The following is a 20225-nucleotide window of genomic DNA, read 5'->3' as shown; positions in this document are numbered from 1 at the left end:
CCTTTAAGGTAACCATCCGTGGCCTCTGCATTGCCAAGAGCGGGGGAATCCCAAAAGATATCAGGTTCAGACTACGTAGACTTGAGGCCGACCTCAAACACATAGAGGCACAGCTGCAGACAAGCCCGACACCCGAGCTGCAGGTGCAATTTAGGAGCACACTAGATGAATACCAAGACACGTCCCAAAGCGAGTGTAAATTCAGGGGAAAATACCACAGGGCGAGACAATACAGGGAGGGTGACAGACCGGGAAAGGCGTTGGCATCCCTAATCCGTCCCCAGCGTTTTTCTAACATGGTTCTCGAGATCGAAGACGAGGACGGCCAGATACACAGGGACACGGCGAATATCACAGCAACCTTTCGGAGGTTTTACAAATGTTTATATAGGAAAGACCAGGCCACTGAGTTTTGAGGACACAGCAATCGCGTGGTTGGGGGATGGCCAACAGACATTTCTTCTACAACATCACGAAGATGAGGAGATGGTCACGGCTATAATGCAGCTAGAATCTGGGAAAGCGCCGGGGCCGGACGGCCACCCGGCAGAATTCTATAAAACCTTTCATCACCTGCTCATCCCGATCTTACGACACGTGTTTGAGGAGGCCAGAGAGTCCGGTGTTCTTCCCCCCTCACTAAGGGAAGCACATATCATCTCAATACCCAAGCCAGGTAAAGCTGCTAAGTATTGTGACTCCTACAGGCCTTTCTCCCTCATGAATGTAGACGCGAAAATCCTAGCTAAATTAATTGCTAACAGCATCAGCCCCCTGATGACCGCCTTAGTCCTCCCGGATTAGTCGGATTTTGTGCCTACTAGCGGCACCTCCCACAATCTGCGTACGTTATTCGCGCTACTACAAGACATAGACCCGGAGACGAACGCTGCAGACATCTTCCTAGACGCCACTAAGGCGTTTGACTCCCTGGAATGGGGCTACCTTGCCTTCGTGTTGCAGCGAATGGGATTCCCCCCCCCCCTTTCTGGCCTGGATTAACCTGTTGTACTCAGGACTGCAGGCACGGATCCTTATAAAAGGGGTACAATCAGCCCCCTTTACGATAACCAGAGGCACCCGACAGGGATGCCCTCTGTCACCCCTTTTTTTTGCCATCGCTGTTGAACCGCTGGCGGTCAAGGTCAAACAACACCATCGAGAATACGCCCTGGTTTACCCGGAAAGACAAATTTTAATATCACTATACGCCGATGACCTCACTCTGTATTTGAGAGACCCTGACGTAAGTCTTAACGCAATCCTCCGAGTATTTATAGCGTTCGGTAGACTGTTGGGGATAAGGGTGAATTGGGGGAAGTCCCAGATATTCCCCCTGACTGACTCCCACGGTTCGAACCTGACTATCCGCTCGCCTGGTGCGCAGACTCTGTAACTTATCTGGGCATCTGCAGCTCTCGTAGTTGGGAGGAATTGATGAGGGACAACTATGGCTGTCTACTGGACCACCTGATGGACAAAATTACCAGATGGGTTGCGATGCCTTTATCCATGGCCGCTAGGGTGTCTTTGATCAAGATGGTGATTCTACCTAAGCTTCTTTACCTGTTCACTAACATACCTTTCGCCCGAGTCGCCATTTTTTTAACAGTATCAAATCACAGATGATCAGATTGACGTGGGGCGGGAAACAGCCCAGATTGGCGTGGGAGATCTTCACATGTCCCTTCGACGCTGGAGGCTTTGAGGTCCCTGACATTGAATTATATTTTATCTGTGCTCAGGCACACTTTCCGGCCTATTGGATACATCCCCCCCTACATGCCTCATCTGGCAGTGGAAGGGGGACACATGGCCCCCACACCCTGCTCAGCATATGTGAGTACCCCCACAGTCCCTAGACACTTGGCGTCCAACACTGTTCAATGTACTACCAGCGCCTGGAAAGACCTGGCGCAGAGGCTCCAATGCCCGATACTGTACTCACCTTTAGCACCTCTGCGGGGACGACACGACTTACCTGTTACACGGGAAGGAGGTTGCTGCCGAATGTTACGGAAACTCTCCCGGCTCGCTTGGGGTCAACTGTACGCGCAAGGGATATTTTGTAGTAGTGAAGAATTTTTGGGCACCTCCTCCCCCACCACGTTGGAACGGTTTTATTATGTAAGACTCAGGCAGGATGTGCGAACGCTAATACATTGCTTTCCACTCGAACCGCCCATCATGGCCCCCCTACATGTCTTGCTACAGCAAACGTCCCCAGAGTACGTAGTATCACGATTATACTGTACCACACAGAGGGAATGGAACAGAGACCCCGCCCGGCCAAGACCAGGTGGGAGGACGACGTGGGACACCCCTTCACGGAAGAGCAGTGGTCCTTCTGCTGCCGACAGACTGGGGAAATCTCGAGTAGCAGTAGATTAAGACTCATACACTACAGATATTTACACCAACTCTACTATACACCTGCTGCACCGCCTCAGGCTGCACAATACTGACCGCCGTGACAGGTGCGGGCGGAAGATGCAGGGTTTGGAAATCTGGCCTGGGACTGCCCAATGGTCTGAAAATATTGGGGGGAGGTTCTTAGTGCATTGGATGAGATGACCACGGTCCACGTCCCTGAGAGCCCCCTTGTGGCGCTCCTGGGATACACTGAACAGCTACCTGTTAAAATCCGTAAATACACCTCTCTGGCCCTCCTGATGGCAAAAAGACAGATTGCATGCCGGTGGGAGAGGGGAAGTGCTTCAAAATGTAAGTAGTGGCTAAACGATCTCATACATTTTCAGGACCAACTGCATACTTATGCTGAACTAATGCCACCTACATCTCGCCCACAAGACATCTGGGCCCCTCTGCAAACCTACCTCCTGCAGCACACTGACACCGAGGGAACACGTCCAGATCGGATATCGGAGGCGGCGGACGGACGGGGGGAGAGAGATAGCCTGAGGTAGTAAACTCCTGAAGGGGGAGAAGAGGGGCATTGTCCTGTAAGGCACGATTCGCGGGATTGGGGGAGGGCGGGGGAATGGGACGGTGGCACGTGACGGAGGTATGAGCTGGTGATGATAGACACAGACGGAGACCAGTAACAATAAGAATGTTGCTTCACTAAGTTTTGGGGATGGTTATGTTTGGTTGAGACCTGATTAGTTGGCTGATGAATCTGCATGCCCTCCTGACGCGGCCGGCCCGAGGGGGTTGTAGGCGGCTTGCTGTGTTTATTCTGCTACTCCACCTGATGTGCAATATACTATGACGCAGTGCCGGCCCGATGGGATGTAGGCACCCTGCTGTGTTAGATCTGTACGTAGTCAATAAAGGTCTTGTTGAAAACTAAAAAAAAGTAGTATTAACCACACCAACATTAGTAGTAAAATACTAAATAAGCAAGCCTTAATACATCTACGTTTAAAACTACGATTGTGATGTCCAGTCTCTGCTGTATTTGCCATTTCTATAAAAAAAAATATCTATCAATTCTAAAATATTTCTCAAAAGCTTAAAAAAAATACTAAGGAAAAATCAGAAATCTAATCTATAAAAATCTCTAGGAGCTATCAAAAGAAGTGTATCCTCACACTTTATGACTTTCTCTCTGTAACCCCTCTTTTTTTCATTTTTGTATTTATATTTTATATTTTCCTCCTCTTCAGATTTCTGTTCTGAAATTCTTTCAATGAAATTTCTAAAATGTTTGCACCTTAATTTACGCTGTTCTTTTTAAGGTGGTTCAAGACCCTAGTTGACTTTAATAACGTGCACAAAAGCAGCATTAATCCTTTTTATTCTCGTTAGTCAAAAAGCATTTACAGCCTACTTTAGTACTTTAGTACATGCTTTCCCTATGTTAAGCCTTTTCCCGCATAAGTTTCAGTGCACACGGTTAGTAAATGTTACTGAGGGTTCAATCCAAGCAGGTTTTATTTTCATGAAAACCCTACTCCATCAAGGTTTAACTCTATGGAGGGATAAATGTAAATTTGAGGAATCAGGAGTAGGTATTTTGGGACATCACATATTCAGAAGTCGAATTAGTCCCAAGGTGAAGTTATTAAAAGCAATTGAGGAAGCCCATTTTCCAACTAACCAAGATCAATTAAGGTTTTTCTTGGGGTTAACTAAGTTTTACTTTAAATTTGTTCCCCATTTTGCTAGCAAAACGAGTCCTCTAAGGAATCTATTGAAAAAGAGTGCACTATATGACTAGAGTGTGGAATTAAGTGTGCTTTCGATGAAATACATTCTGACATAGAATCAGCCAAACCTTTTAATTTTTTTTAACTAAGGACATTAGTATCATTGTTACTGATGCCAGCAATTTTGGGTTAAGAGCTGTTCTCATGCAAGGAGTAAGTGATGGTAGAGAGGATCTGTGTATAGTTGCATCCAGAGCACTCCGTGGAGCAAAAGACACCTACTGTAGCATCGAGAAGAAATCCCTAACATTATGTTGTGGAATACAGTGTTTCCATAAGTATGTGTGGGGGTTGTCTCTTATGCTCAGAACGGATCACAAATCTTTAATTGATTTGTTCAGTGTGAAGTGTGGTCCCAAGGCTACACGCAGTAAAGCTAAATGGCAGAATCACCTACAAGAAAGAACTACAAAATTGAGTATGTCCCAGGTAGAAAGAATGTAATTGCCGATTTTATCTTGGGTGACATAGTTGTAGAGGGTGTTGAGAAGAATTGCCTGGCCTATCAAATCACCAATGTGATGAAAGTTGCTCTGTAAAAGAAAGTGATTGGAGGGCTAAGTTACAAAAAGATAACCTGCTCAGTAAAGTCATGTCTTGTTTTGGCACAACTCCAAGAAGTTAGACATACACTTTGCACCGTATGTTCAAGTCGTGACAAAACCTATGTGTGAAAAGAGAGTTTTACAGGTAAATTGTTTGTACCTGCCACGATGAGAAAGAGGGTATTGGACTTAGCACATGAAAGTTATATAGATATATGAGAAATGAAATGTAGAGTACAAGTAGACTTCTGCTGTTGAATGCTTTGTAAGGGATTGTCAGCCTTATATTTTTAGCGATTAAATTCTAGCGACTCAACTATCTCCATTCAGACCTGTGGATGCACCTTTGGCATATTCACAAGGAGCTATCGCTGAGTTAACGGCACTTTATCGCAGCCTAACTCGCGATAAAAACATTGTCCCATTCACAAGCGATAATAACATTGTTCCATTCAAAAGCTGGTGCAAACAGCCCATATCACCAGTTTACCTGCGATTGCAGTAGCAAGAAACATCGCCACAGATGACCATGCCAACTATCGCTAATAAGATGCAAAGTAGGAGTTCCTGTGCAAAAGCAGCGAAAACACCACTCAGCAACATTCACAACGACCAGCCAGATCAGAGATAAGATCACAAAGCATGCATTAAGGCGCGTTAGCAGCAGGAAACTAACACCTGCTCTGACCTGGTGTAAAGTCGGACCACAGCCTGCACCACAAAAGGGAGCCAAGCCCAGAGCCACACCTGAAGAACAACAAATGCCATGGAGCCAACGATAGTGCAGTTCAGAGCCCCAAGAGGGCCACAACATCCACTGCCACCACCCCCAGGACTCCCCTCACCGGCACCCCCGAACACAGAAATGCTACATCAAATACACTTAAACATGTATTTATTTATTTATTTATTTAATCAGCTTATAAAGCGCACTGTCACCTTACAGGCATCCTGGCGCTGGACATGAGGGCGAGAATATGAGTTGGGCAAGCACAGGAGACTATGGCTTAGGAAACAACTAGGTCTTCACACATTTACTAAAGTGGAGAAGTTCCCTAATTTGCCTAATCTCCCGAGGGAGGCCGTTGCACAGTTTGGCCGCAACCACCCCAAAAGATATACCCCCTGACCTGACTTTCCTAAATCTAGGTCCTCTCACCAATCTAGCCGATGAAGAGCGAAGCAGTCTAGTGGGCGAGTACCAAGTAAATTTTGTTTGCAATACTGGGGGTCCTAGGCCATGAAGGGCTTTAAAGACAAGGCAGAGGGACTTGAATTGTACTCTCTGCCTAAGAGGGAGCCAGTGGAGTTCAGCCAGTGCTGCTGATGCGGATGAACTTCTAGGCAGCCCTAAAACTAATCTAGCTGCAGCTGATTGAATTCTTTGCAGTCTATATAGCAGGAAACTAGGGGAGTCAAGTAAGAGGGCATTACAGTAATCAAGACTGCTCAAGATTGTACATCTAGCCACAAGAGCACGCGCATGAGAGGGTAATAGAGGCAGAATCTTCCGAAGGGACCTAATGATTGCAAAGCAGCAAGTTGTTGTTTTTGCAACCTGAGCTTCCATGGTCAGTCTACTGTCCATCATAATGCCCAAGTTGCGGACAGTTTCCACTGGTCGAACTGTGACCGATGTTTCAGGGGGCCAAAAAACATTAGGGAAGTGACGAGGAATCCTACTCCCTGCACGGAAGAGCACCTCTGTTTTTGCCGCGTTGAACTGAAGGGAATTGTTCTGTAGCCAGCCGGCCGTATCCCGTAGACACTCATGAAACACCTCCAGTGGTGTCGAATCCTCACCCTCAAAGGAGAGGATCAACTGAGTGTCGTCCTCATAGTTTATGGCGTTGATCCCATAGGATTTGATGACCATAATCAAGGGTTTTAAGTAAAGATTAAACAAAATAGGGCTAATTGCCGAACCCTGAGGGACCCAATGCGGCACAGGAGAGAAAGCAGACTGAAAAGGCGTGAGGGACACTGCCTGCTGTCGATCCTACAAAAAGGATCGAAACCAGCGCAGGGCACAGCCTCTCACCCCAGCCTCACTCGGTCTTCTCAGTAGGATCTCTTGGTTAACCGTGTCAAAGGCGGCAGACAGGTCGAGCAGGATCAGTACAACTGCCTGTCCCCTGTCTGCACACCTTTGAAGCTCATCCATAGCTGTCACCAATGCCGTCTCGATCCCATGAGCAGGCCGAAATCCAAATTGCATCTCCTCCAGCAGCTGATGCTGCTCCAGATGTTTAGAGAGAGATACACTCATCCTGTGTTCAACAATTTTTGCAGGAGAAGGTAGTAAGGAGATCGGCCTGTAATTTTTAGAACACTCGGGATCCAGAGATGGTTTTTTCAGCAGTGGGGATACCAGGGCCTGCTTCCAGAGAGAGGGGACTATACCACTGGCCAGTGACTGGTTACAGATCAGGCGAAGAGTAGGGAAAAGTTCCTTCTCGTACTCCTTCCAAATCTTGTGTGGGACCAGGTCCATGGGCGCGCCGGAGGAGATACCCCATGCCAGCGTGCTGAAATCCTCCTCCATTAGAGGTGGAAACTCAGACAGTTGATCAGCAAGCAGCCAAGTGGGACCATTGTCTGCACCATCCGAGGCCCGAACCCCCAGAGCCAGGGAGCTGCTGGACTTTGAGGAACCCTCCAGATCCTTGATGATCAGTTCAATTTTATCTCTGAAGAACTTAGCCAAGTTCTCACAGAGTTCCTGCGAGGGGGTATCGAGTTCTTAGAGCAGTCAGGACTGGTGAGACTATTCAGTATGTTAAAGATGCTCCTGTACCAAATAGTCTGCATGATGTCGGACAATCACATCTGGTGACATGCATGTGTCGTCACAAAAATGATCAGCACACCTTCACTATCGAAGCAACAAATGAAAATCTATTACAATAAATACTGAACAGATATGAAGACACATGGCGGCTCCCCTCCAGACAATCTGTAGGCCACAGCCTGCACAACAAAAATCATGATGAGAAGGTGTGTCCTCCACACATAAAGGGACAGAGAGAGAGCGAAGAAGATAGAGAGAGGAAGAGAGGGAGAGAGAGAGTGAAGAAGTAGAGAGGGGGAGAGAGAGATAGACGGACAGAGAGGGGGAGAGAGAGAGAAGAAGAGAGGGGGAGAGAGAGAGAGAGAAGAAGAGAGGGGGAGAGAGAGTGCCGCTCCTGCACACCCAGGCCACCCTGCTCACCTGCTGCCACCGGTGTGGCTCGAACCACGTACCGGTATGTATTGCAGTACATCTGAGACAGACCCATCATCTGAAACAGAGTCCAGATACATGAATGGCACAGTAAAAACCATTGCACAAGACATCATCGCCTGCCCGCCCCTGCGCACCAGGCTGAGGCCCCTCCCGCCGCCCCTCGGAACATGCCCACCCCTGCACAACCAGGTCTCACTGCTCACCTACCGCCACCGGTGTCTGGAAAATATGTCCTACCACGTGCCACTGCAAGCCACCAGCCCGGGGCCCGCAGACATGGCACCCTCCACATCTTGCAGCTCCACTCCACAGGCCACCAGGTCTCACATTTGATGCTGGGTTTTGATTACGCCATGCCAGAGGATATAACTAACAAAATGGTATCGGAGGGCTAAAGGGACATTTAAAGACCCGTCTAAGTTCTATCCCCTTGAAGGAACAACATGAACAACAAACAAACTTAGAGGTCTAAATCAGAAACCTGGTCTGAATATCTTTCAAAATACCTTCATGTCTAAAAAGTACATCAAGATAAAGAAGTGGCTAACAGTTATGAACAACAGACCAGATCGCCAAGAAAAGGGCCACCTGTAATTGCTAATCAAAACCCATTATGGATTCCCATCAATAACTTGTATGGATCAATGTTTTCATTTGGTAATCCTGCCAGGGTATTCTGTCTCTTGATCATTGAGACATACGGCATACCCCCATCTTTGGCATGGGGTAATGACCTACAATTACTAGATTAGACCAAATGATGATGATCTGATGGGAAAGTGCAGTGCAAAAAATATGAAGATGAATGTGATGGTTAAAACAGGATAGGGAGCTTCAATTCCTCCTTGGCACCTGGACTCAGTCATCGTTTGGGACAACAACGGACAGAGCGGGGTCTCACATTTACCTGAGCCAGGTCCAGGAAGAGGTGAGGTCCTTTCCCCGGGCACACTGGATCACACCAGGTGCCAAGGAGGAATTGAAACAGATGTAGGAGAAATATATCCTTTACTGTTATTAATTCACTTGTGTGTTTTTTATTATAATTTTTTCACACGTTTCTCACTAATTTGGCAGTAGCATTCTTTGAGAACAGAGACCCTGACGAAAGCCTTGGGTTTCTTCCCATAATAGGCTGAAACATGTTGGTCCTCTCGCAGCTATTTGTTTAAACTGCGTTTATGTTGTTGCACTGTTCTTGTTTTTAACAAGGAAGGGGCTTATGCCCTATAAAGTAATTTTTGTTAAAGTTCCCTATCCTGTTTTAACCATCACATTCATCTTCATATTTTTTGCACTGCACTTTCCCATCAGATCATCATCATTTGGTCAAATCTAGTAATTGTAGGTCATTACCCCATGCCAAAGATGGGGGTATGCCGTATGTCTCAATGATCAAGAGACAGAATACCCTGGCAGAATTACCAAATGAAAACATTGATCCATACAAGTTATTGATGGGAATCCATAATGGGTTTTGATTAGCAATTACAGGTGGCCCTTTTCTTGGCGATCTGGTCTGTTTTTCATAACTGTTAGCCACTTCTTTATCTTGATGTACTTTTTAGACATGAAGGTATTTTGAAAGATATTCAGATCAGGTTTCTGATTTAGACCTCTAAGTTTGTTTGTTGTTCATGCCAGAGGATATACCAGTGCACAGGGCATTATCGTAGGCTGCACACCCGCTCAGCCCAATAGGTGCCACTAACTCTGTGATCCTGGATGAGACGCCACATGGCGGTGGGCCCACACTGCCCGTTGGCTCTGGCCTACACTGCGGTCCAGCAGGGCACACAAACCTGAGCAGTACGGACAGCCGGGGTGGGGCATCATCGCAGGCGGCACATCCGCTCAGCACTTAAGGTGCCCCTACATCAGTGTACCCAAATTCATGTCCCGTGGCAGTGTGCCTTTGCCTGTGCCGGCCGCAAAGCTACGGGTGTCAACAACCCTGTGCAACCCAAGTCAGAGCCACGTGGTGGTAGGCCTGTGACGGCCGCATGGCTTTGTGTGCCACTAACCCTGTGTGCAACAACTCATGGGCCCTTTATGTTTGAGAACCGTGGAGCGTCCGTCATCCAGTCACCACCGGAAGAGGGGAATGTGACGTTGTCGGCCCCTTATGTTGGCGGAGTCACATGGCCTGTGATGCATGTGCAGGATGGGTGTGGTGCACGTGCAAACCTGTCCTCAGGGAGTGGCCGTGTCATGCTGACAACTAGACCACTGACCTGCACAACACCAGCGAGTATGCCTGCGATGGGTAGCAATGGGGCCTCCCCCTCGGAGCGTAAGCTGAGAGGTCTGGCCTTGCGTACGCCGGACCAGCGCAGAGCTTGCAACAATGACTCGTGGGCTCTGGGCGTGGTCCTGTCCATGCCCAGACAAGGAAGTGATGGATGCGTGTGTCCACGGCACCCGGGATACAATAGGCAATGTAGCACCCTGTGACTGGCATACCACAAGACAAGAATCATTGACGCAAGCGAAATCACTGTCCCTACACTCATCCACACATTCATACCTGACTGATGAAAGGCATAACACAGCAGTGTGTTACTGGATGTTTATTGCACATCCAGTGGAGCGTTACAGGGCAAGCACACTACACAATATGGGCCCGTGGAGTTCCAGCCAGAGTTCATCCGGGGATGACAAGTACTGCTGGAGAGGAAGGGTACAATATTTTTCTATTGTTATTTATTTTTGTATACGGGGAGGATGTTTTCGGATTCTACATGGGTTATGGAATGTGGAAGATTGGCAGTCCAGGGATTCTGGTGGGAGTGTGGCTGGAAGATTAGCCACTGTTTGATGTGCTGGTGGATCCTCACTTCTATTTACCTTTTTTCACATCCTATACTCCATGTCCTTTATCTCATTCTAGCAGGTTCCTTTCATTAGTTCCATTCCTCCTTTCCATTGCTCCTTCATTCTCTCTCTTACAACGTTCCTTCTCTTACTGTGGGTCAAAGGCTGATCATGAAAAATGAGGCTTGGTCCACTGAAATAAGTACAGGTGTCCACCATCGGCACACATTCACCCCTGCAGCTTCCACTCTGCTCCGATTCCTATGAGCTTGGATCCCTGCCATTATAAACATAGTGGCAAAGGAAGCTTCTCCTTGGGCTGGTGCCACGCTTCAGTTTACCCTCTGTGCTAGCAGTCGAAGTGTATTAAAAAAAAAGGTTAGGGAACTGTACTGCAGTGCAAAAAGGCAGGAGGGCGAGTAGGTGTGGGGGCGGGGTCATAGGCGTGGCTTAAAAACAAAATCTTCTGTCATTTTTCCCAGTCTTTAATCTTAAAATATGTACATATAACACAGAGCTTAAATTGAAAATAAATGCAAGTTTAGTCTAAACAGTGGGAAATGCACTAAACTACTTCATGAAAACTCTATTGGTTTTTGCACTACAGAGGTCTGTGTCTGTAACCAGAAAGCCACGGTCCTGGTAATCCTGGTTGTAGAAGTAGATAATAGATCGGGGATAACACAGTCCACTGCAGCCCCTGCGGCGCAGGGACCTGTGATACCCCTTTTAAACAACACACTGGTAACTCCTTTCCAATACCACTCAAAGAGAATAAATCTGTTTCATCAGGAAGTGTCAAATGATTCCATTAATCAAAGCCAATACCGGCTACCGAAGACCCTTTACATTTGCATATTGAACCATTATTCACAATTACATTTCTTTCAGGAAAGCAGGCGCCCTGCAGGAAAGACTGTTTACCTGTCTGTTCGCCTTCAGCTTTTCACAGCACAGGAGATTCCCTGCCTTACACTGCACCTGAAGTATTAACCTCTCCGAATTAACCACCCCGGAGGTTATCTTTTCACCAAGTAGGGGGACAGATTCTGTTAAATTAAAAATGATGGGACGTTGTGCCCCTCCGATCCCACCCACTTCGACCATTCCTGCAAAATGATGCAATAGCAGTGTTAGGGTAGACAATTTTGTTATTGTGGCATCCATAATTCATTTGAGGCTAAAACCACAGATGTTTTTTATGGGTAAGTTCGACCAAAGAGGCACTTCCATGCAGTTAGCAATTTGGTGCTGAAAATAAACCATGGCTACGCATGGAACCATACAATATTACATAGTGATCCAACTTCGCCATCATGTCTTCAACAACGTCCTTCTGGAATACGCGTCTTAGGTGGCTTTCTTAGAGAAAATTACAATCAAGCTTTCTTAAATAATTCAAGAAAGCTTGATTGTAATTTTCTTTTAGGATCAAATCAATATTATTTTGATCAGTTGTCGTGGGGCCCCTAAAAGGAGTGCTTAGATTTGTGTAATAAAATTGGTTTATTAAAAATGTATTAAATCATTTTGCGAGGGTGGCCCCGAAATTTCGACTGCCTAGAGTCAATCACAGGGTTTAATCCGGCACTGTCACGAACTAACGTTTGGTGTTTTTCTCCTCATTTTCGTTCATTCATGTCTGGGTTCACCATTAGTTGTTTTGCCTTTTTTTGGTGTTTTCCTGTTCCCTCTGCAACTGATGTTTTCCTGTTCCCTCTGCAGTCGCAGTACCCCACATTTCTGGGCTTCCTGGGTTCCATGTTTGTATCTTTGTGGGGTTTGGAGCTTGTTAAAGCATAACATAGCATGGAATGGTGAATCATTTCATCCAATTTACCTGCTAAAAATTATTGTGTATTGCTTTGTTTTCTTTAACCCTTACATTCTTGTTTTTATTTGTCTAAAGTTTCAGCTGTATGTGCAACCTCTCATTTATTGAGTGGAAGGAACACTGGTCCATGTATGTAGCCAGTTGCATCTGTTAAGAAACGTACAGGTAAGCATGGAATGTTGTTAAGAACTCAGCAAGTACGTTCTTGTAAAAAGGAGAAACAACTTGAAGTAAGAAAGGAATATGTGGCAAAAGATATATTTTATGCATTTTGCCCGCTCATTATGGCAGTATTTTAAGACAAATTGTGGTTGCTTACGTGCTTGCTGGAACTGGAGGGGACTACGAATCCCAGAGTTCCATGCACATTGGCCATATTGGGTAGAGTCCTACATGAAAAGTAGATCATCTAAACAAGAGGGGGGCCTATTCACATACAGCACTTTATAGAACCTTTAGTAGTACTACAGTGGTATACTGCAAAATTCAGTGGTATACTGGAAAATGCTTTTCAAAAACCGCTGCTGCTCCTATCTTATCTATGCAGAGATCTCCGCCCCAACAGTAACCTTACCTTCCTAACAAAACACCATTTTTACTGTGATTAAAAATATGTAAATTAACAAATTTCATTGTAAAAATGTGCAAAAGCATTACACTGAAAACAGCAATAAGTTGTAACCCTATAGAATGCTTTGTTGCCTTCTGCAAATACACTAAGATGTGTTGAAACTGTTAAAAACATATTTTAGAAATTTTAATCACAGGTTTATTTAAAAAAAAATACTCTTTGACCAAACCATTCTCCTCCTCTGAATAGATTATAAAAAGTTTAGGGAATTATCAATCCGTTCTATTTGGAAGTACTTATCAATGTATAGGTGAACATTGGGTTGCTACATGTTTGGTAAAATCTAAAGTCACAATGTTGGTTCTTGTACACTGGGATACAGTATGAAGAAGTACATTTGATTTTCAGTATTGAACATATAAATTCGAAATTCCTGTAATTTTTCCCTTTCCTTTTCAGCGGCCCAGGCTAGCCAAAGATCATTAAGAAGGATCCGGGGCAAAAAAGCCAATCTTTGACTGTGAGACCGGCACAACAGCTATCTGCCACCAGCGAGGAGGAGAAAACCCACACAGCAGGAGTAGTGTGTCCCCACCAGGAGACAAGAAATACCTGTCATAAAAAGCTGTACAGCCAATTGTGGGAGTCGGGGATCCCCAGCCAGCATGTGGCAAATACAGCGGAACCTCCTGGTTTTGATTAAGCCCAACTAGTGGTGCCCGAAAAGCTGTCCCTTGCACCAACTGGGCCTTCACCCAGCCCATTCTTAACTTAAGAGGCCCCATGACGTAGAGTTTGCACAGGCAGCATGTCCTCCTCCAAGTGCCTGCCCTGAACAACACCAGCAGTCGGAGAACACTTTAGCCTCTGACACCCCACAGCACTCTTGTGTAACCCACTCCCTTCTCAGAGATTATGATTCCTTGGCAGCTCTCAAGAAGGTCCTGAGGCTTGTAAAGGTTGAGGTAGAGATCTACCAGCATATCCAGTCTTAGTTGGAGAGTGTCACAACCTGTCATGTGTGAGTCTCCACTGTTTTCCCAGGTTATTTGTATACGTCTCTAATCTAGTTCCCAGCCTAGTGTCTGCCATGTCCTGTGACCCTCATTTGTCCACAAGTGACCTTCCAAAGTGTGTCCCCCACCCTTGTCCATTTATATCTACATTTCCTTTCTTAACCCACAAGTTGTGGCCCCTGTTAGTTTTCCTTAAAATGCCCATACACTCTAATTGAAATTTAGGGACTCCAGTTGGCCTCTTTCAATTCCAATGGAGCCCCTCTGAATTATGCTGGGATTGTAGCCATTCCAAAAGGCACTGACTCCTGATCTCGCATTGTTTGGAACAAGGTCTCAAGTGCAAGTGTACAATAAATACCGCACTCAAGCAAACCGCTGGTTGCTTGGCTTTCAGATTCTAGAGAGGTTCATCCAAAAAGAATTTTCATTTTCCCAAGAATAATCTTTTTTTTTTTAAAATAATTGTTTATTTGAATACTATATCAAAATATGTAAAAATGTAAAACATTAATGTATTTCTTGATTTTTAAAATAGTTTCAGAGATACTAATTTGTATGTCAGGCACAAAATGTTTAGATATTCAGAAGAGTGTGCTTGTCTTGTCGGTTGGTGAATTGGTAGTGTTGGAGAGTGTAGTGGTGGAGGTGGTGAAGGTGTTTGTGGAATAGATTGTTTTGCATAACCTAAGGCTTTGGCTTAGTTCATCAATGTTTGACTTTCCCGCTCACAGATGCCTAGATTTGAGACAAGGCACCATAGCTTGAGAATGAAATTCCAGGTTGTCAATACATGTTAATCTGATGTCTATGCTATGGGCAACAGTCCCTTCAAAAGGGGCCCATGACACAGTAGTAATTCAAACCTAATTTTTGTTTTTTCAAATATGACATACAAGTACTGCATTCAGATAATGTGATAATTTAAACTATTTTATTTCAACAGTCTCATCCTATTGTTTATCACACGAATAATAACTACACATAAGATAACCAGATGAGTACTTATGCCACTAACAATGAGAATAATATGAACATTTCTAACATGATTGGAATGTCATTTTGAAACCAAACACCCTAATGACTACTTCAATGTGCTATACTATGAGAGCAAGGAGAAGCCTAGTTTGCATTCTAAGTTTCTTGGAATGCAGTGTACTGCCTACCTGTTTACAGTAACAAGTTGTAGTCAACAGACTTTGACCGGGAGAGGGTGTTCCCCCTAAGGAAAACACACATATGCTGGGAACAGCTTCTCTCCTCTTGGAATTGGCTCAATCTCAGCTTTCACACAGGAACGGAAGCTGCAGCAGTCCTACAATCCAAAGGTCTCTGTCAGGATCTCATGTTATAATTTGTGGCAAAGACCTCTCTGAGTCTGTGGCCACTTCATGGGGTTTTTATAGCGTTGGCCACCGACCTTTAACTCAAATTGGGAATTTTGGGAAATTTCCATTAAATTCCAGATATAACCTGTATGCATCAATATGATTGTCTTAAAACAAGCTAGTATAAACCAGTATGAGAAAAGTTGGTCAATTCAGACTACTTTGTTTATGTTATATTTGCTATCTGACCATGAAATATAGATAACAAGGTGCGTGTCCCAGAATGATGTCTCATTTAGTGATTTGTCAAGGTCGTTGTCTGGACGATTTGACATTTACACAGGTTTTCAGAAGATAAGGACATACAGTACTTAGGTCAAAGGTAGACAGACCAATGATCAGGCAAAAAATGGAGTCTGGCCTACATAAAATGGGGTCTGGCCTTTTGGTCTTTGTGACAGTTGAGGGAGGAATCTTATGCATGTATTGGTCAGGAAGAGTAACCGTGGCATGTTTTGATAATTGCTACTATCATTTTCACGGCCAAGGCATGTTGCTTTACACTCTCTTCCCTCAAACTTCAAAGATTTTCTTGGTGTATCTTTGCTATGTCTTGCTAACCTTTTGCAATATAATCCAAATCACGGGTCTTCTGTCAAACATCTGAGGGAGTCCTTTAAAAGGAGACAGGTATCTCATGGAGTTGCCCAAATTGCATGAATATCTTCCGGCATGTCAGACTATTGTTGGAAAAATTATCCTCCCACACAGTAGCATTAGCATGGGGGAAAAATGTTTCTCCAGAGGGGTGTACTTTCTGAACAGAAGATAGACCTTCATGGGAGATGTGTGTAGAAGATTATACCGAGGTACCTGTATTGTGTGGAGATAAGTGGAGAAGAGGCATTCGTCGCTGCCTGGCTAATAGCTAGGGACTGGCTATCCTCAGAAGGAATGTTGGAAGAATGCTACTACCGGCTGTGATGTGGTCTTCTTGGAGATGTTCTGTGTGGGGGCAGCAATGCCCTCCTCCTCATCGGGTCCTCCTCCTCCTCGAGCAGCTCCTGCTCCTTCTCCCCCTATTCTTCCCCAGCATTGTTAGCTGGTGTATATAAAATACAATTTTGTGTTCTGAACAAAAATAATAAAGTTAGTAGCATGTGAACATAAAGAAACACGTGAAATTAACTCTCGATCCACACATGGAAATTATATATCTGGACAATGTCAACACGTCCACTTGACCCACAGATATTTAATTTCTACTAATGATGAGATGCAGTAGTTAAAGTTAGAGGTTCCCAGGCTTACCTGACCGACAGATGGTAGAAGGCTCATTAGCAGCTGCCGCGATTCCACTTGATGTCATAGATGTTGACAAGAGGTTATGATAGTTTCTGAAAGGACAAAGAGAAATACATATGGGAGTAAGCCATACTAATTATATAAAAATTCTATATAAGAAAATTATAGTTGGATTTTGTAAATACTACATTTGAGATCTACAAAGATTCCTCACATTCAAGTTGGGACGGGGGCCGACCGCGATGGAGCACGGGACGGGTACAGCTACCCCGCGAGGCCTGTTGAACAAAAGTACCATAATCCTGCCTGCATCAACGTCGAAGATGCAGGTGCGCAGCCGAAGCGATGAGTTGGTGTCAATCCACGCAGTGGCGGCAATGCACCAGTTCTGGTCCATGCAGCAAGAGGGCTGCGCTGGTTCTGATCCACGCAACAGGAGCCATGCAACTGTTCTAATCCACACAACAGGAGACATGCAACGGTTATGATCCACAGAATAGGAGTGATGCGCTGGTTCTGGTCCATGCAACAGGGGTGATGCGCAGGTTCCAACCCCCCAATCACAGCAAAGTGCCAGATCGATACTTGAGTTTGGCTGAAGCAAGCAACTTTGGCCTATTTCCAAGATTACAAGACTGGGGTGGCACAACTTTGCAGGGAAGACTCATAGGTGGCAGAGTTCAAGTACAGAAGCAGGTAGGTTAGAATTCTTTTATGTCACTGAGACTTCAGATTAGGAGGACAGCCAGCTAGCCCTTGGCGTCACTCTGAATTCAAGTGATGCAGGTCCAGATCTTTTCACTCAGGTAGGGAAACAGAAGGCAGCAGGACAGCACAGCAAGGCAGGAGTCCAGCAAAGCAGCAGTCCAACAGAGAGGCAGTCCTTCAGCAGCATAGCAGTCCTTCTTCCAGGCAGAGTCTTCACAGGAGCAGAACTGTACTGAAGTGATGGTGTCAGAGGTCCATTACATATACCCAGTTGGGCCTTTGAAGTCGGGGATACTTCAAAGACAGGTTTTTGTAGTGCACAGAGGTCCTCCTTTCCTGCCTTGGATCCAGACTCACTACAAGGGGATATACAGCCATTTGTGTGGGGACAGAACACAACCTTTTCAGGTGTAAGCGAGGCTTGGACCAACTCCTCCCTCCCATCCTCCCAGGATGGCCCATCAAGTCTGACCTTAGCTCCCATTGCGTGTGGCTGTCCAGTGGGGATACACAAAGCCCAGCTGTCACCGAACCCCAGACTAATAAGAGACAGACAGCAGGCACCAAATGGCTAATGTAAAAAAATGCCAACTTTACCAAATTGCAATTTAAAATCCGACTTCACCATAATTTAGGATTTTAAATTGGGATTGCAGAGACACCAGACTTGGGGGGGTCTTATCTCTATCCAATTGGAAAGTATACTTATAAAATGTAATCACAATGTTTTCCTCCGGGAGAGATAGGACTTGCACTAGGGAAAAACAACTCTGGGAATTATACATGACCAAGACATGTAAAATTTAAAAGTATATGTCCTGTCTTTTGAATACATTGCAGCCTGCACTCTGGGTTATTTAGAGCCTATCTTAGGGGTGACTTCTTTGTATAAAAAGGGAGGTCTGGACCTGGCAAGACTTTTATCTTTCCAGGTCAAAATGGCAGTGTAAACTGCACACACAGGCTCTGCAATGGCGGGTCTGAGATATGTTTTTATAATGCTTTTCATTTTTATTGATATTCTGAAACATTATATTTAGCATTTCAAGACAGGATTTATAGGCACATGTTAAGATAGAACAACCAAAATACCAATTCTCATAAATAGATCCGAAATCAAAAGTTAAGTTAATTACATCAAATTTGGATATTCAATCACTGTTGGAAAACGAGGCAGTATTTGTAAGGCCTGCACAAATAACATGACTACATTTGTCCTTCACTGGAAACCAAATACCACATTGTAACGCTTGACTCTAAGAGGGTAGCATTGCAGAGCAGTCTAAGGCTTCCTCAAGGGAGGTGGTGTGGGCTAGTAATCGCCATTAACCAGTACGCAGAAATAACACTCAATAATTATTTGTCCAGTCTATAATTTTCTTTATAAAAATGAAGAGGATATTAATTACACACACACACTACTCAATATTATGCATCAATTTATAAATGTACATAAGCTGTTGGAATTACTTTGTGACATTGCATAACATTCCCAACCCTCCCGCGGGGGGGTCTAGTTCCAAGACTCCCATCAATGCACATCATCTTGCCCCCCCATTGCAGTAGGTTGACCATAACCTGGAGTGAGGACCCTACCCACTGGCCCACTAGCACCATCCCACTGGTGACCCACTTCATTATTTCAACAAGCATTTAAAATGGGCACACTTGTCATGGTGACATACAACCCACACTGAGCATCTCATAAGGACCATACAGTATACACCTCTACATCTTAGTAGCTCATAGTCTGGGTTGTTCTTCACCTAACACAGTAGCAAGAAAAAATCATATAAAAATCCGTTAGAATGACAGTACTTATCTTATCTGATAACAATTATAATGCATTGCAATTATAGCCTGTTAGATCTGGGGGTCTCTAGTTGGCAATGGTATTCACCTTTGTCCAAATAGGGACCCTTACTTCTAAGTCAGGATAAGGGGATTACACACCTTCATAACCCCTGCTCACCCCCTTGGTAGCTTGGCACGAGCAGACAGGCTTATCTCAGAGGCAGTGTGTTAAGCATTTGTGAATATACACAGTAATTCAGTGAAAACACTACAGATGGACACAACACAGGTTTTATTAAAATAAGTATTCTTTATATAGACTTAACACATGACCACAAACGACAAAAATCCACAATACTACACTTAAGATTGCTTAAAGATGATAAAACGTTGGTTAGTTCAAGTTGATGATAAATGCGATAAAGTTCTCAACAAAGTGCCTGGATGCGTAACGCAAAGTAAACAAAAGGCTCGCAAAAGAGGAGATGCGTCAGTTCCATTATCCGGGGGAGATGATGTGTCGGGCCTCAATGCTTGGGCAGAGTAAGGGATGCAATGCGATGATCCGGTTGCGATGCGAGAAGATGGCGCCCTTGATGCAGTGATGCGATGATGATGCGATGACGCCCTTGCAGCCTTGCGACGGCTCTGTACTTTGGAGCCGCGGCAGGCCCTGCGACACGCTTCTCCGGTGATGCGATGGCAACTCTCTCAATGGCGTCATGCTTCTCCGGTGATACGACAGCAGGCAGCTTCGATGAACACACGCTTCCAGGGAGGTGCGGCGAAGGCTCGCTTCTCCGGCGATGCGACGATTTCAGCTGCGGCGGCAACACGCTTCTTCTCGATGCGTCGCGCTTCCAGCTCCCAGCGACACACAAATGTCTGGAGTTGAGAATTCCAAGCAAGGAT

General features: G+C 45.1%; 1 protein-coding gene across 8 annotated transcripts in view; it reads right to left on the bottom strand.

The window, feature by feature from the left end:
* The window catches only part of LOC144826538 (uncharacterized), a 1868758-nt gene that overhangs the window by 855795 nt on the left and 992738 nt on the right, over positions 1-20225 (bottom strand). The window contains exon 7 of one of the 8 annotated variants that reach the window (XR_013609840.1): positions 16835-16903. The exons of the other annotated variants lie outside the window; for them this stretch is intronic. The gene's annotated coding sequence lies outside the window, so the exon portion shown is untranslated. Of the gene's footprint in view, positions 1-16834; positions 16904-20225 lie in introns of those variants that run through there. 8 annotated transcript variants of the gene reach the window in all.

Source organism: Lissotriton helveticus, chromosome 3_2 (assembly GCF_964261635.1).
Source record: "Lissotriton helveticus chromosome 3_2, aLisHel1.1, whole genome shotgun sequence".
NCBI classification, from domain to species: Eukaryota; Metazoa; Chordata; class Amphibia; order Caudata; family Salamandridae; genus Lissotriton; species Lissotriton helveticus.
This window is presented reverse-complemented; position numbering and strand designations above follow the sequence as displayed.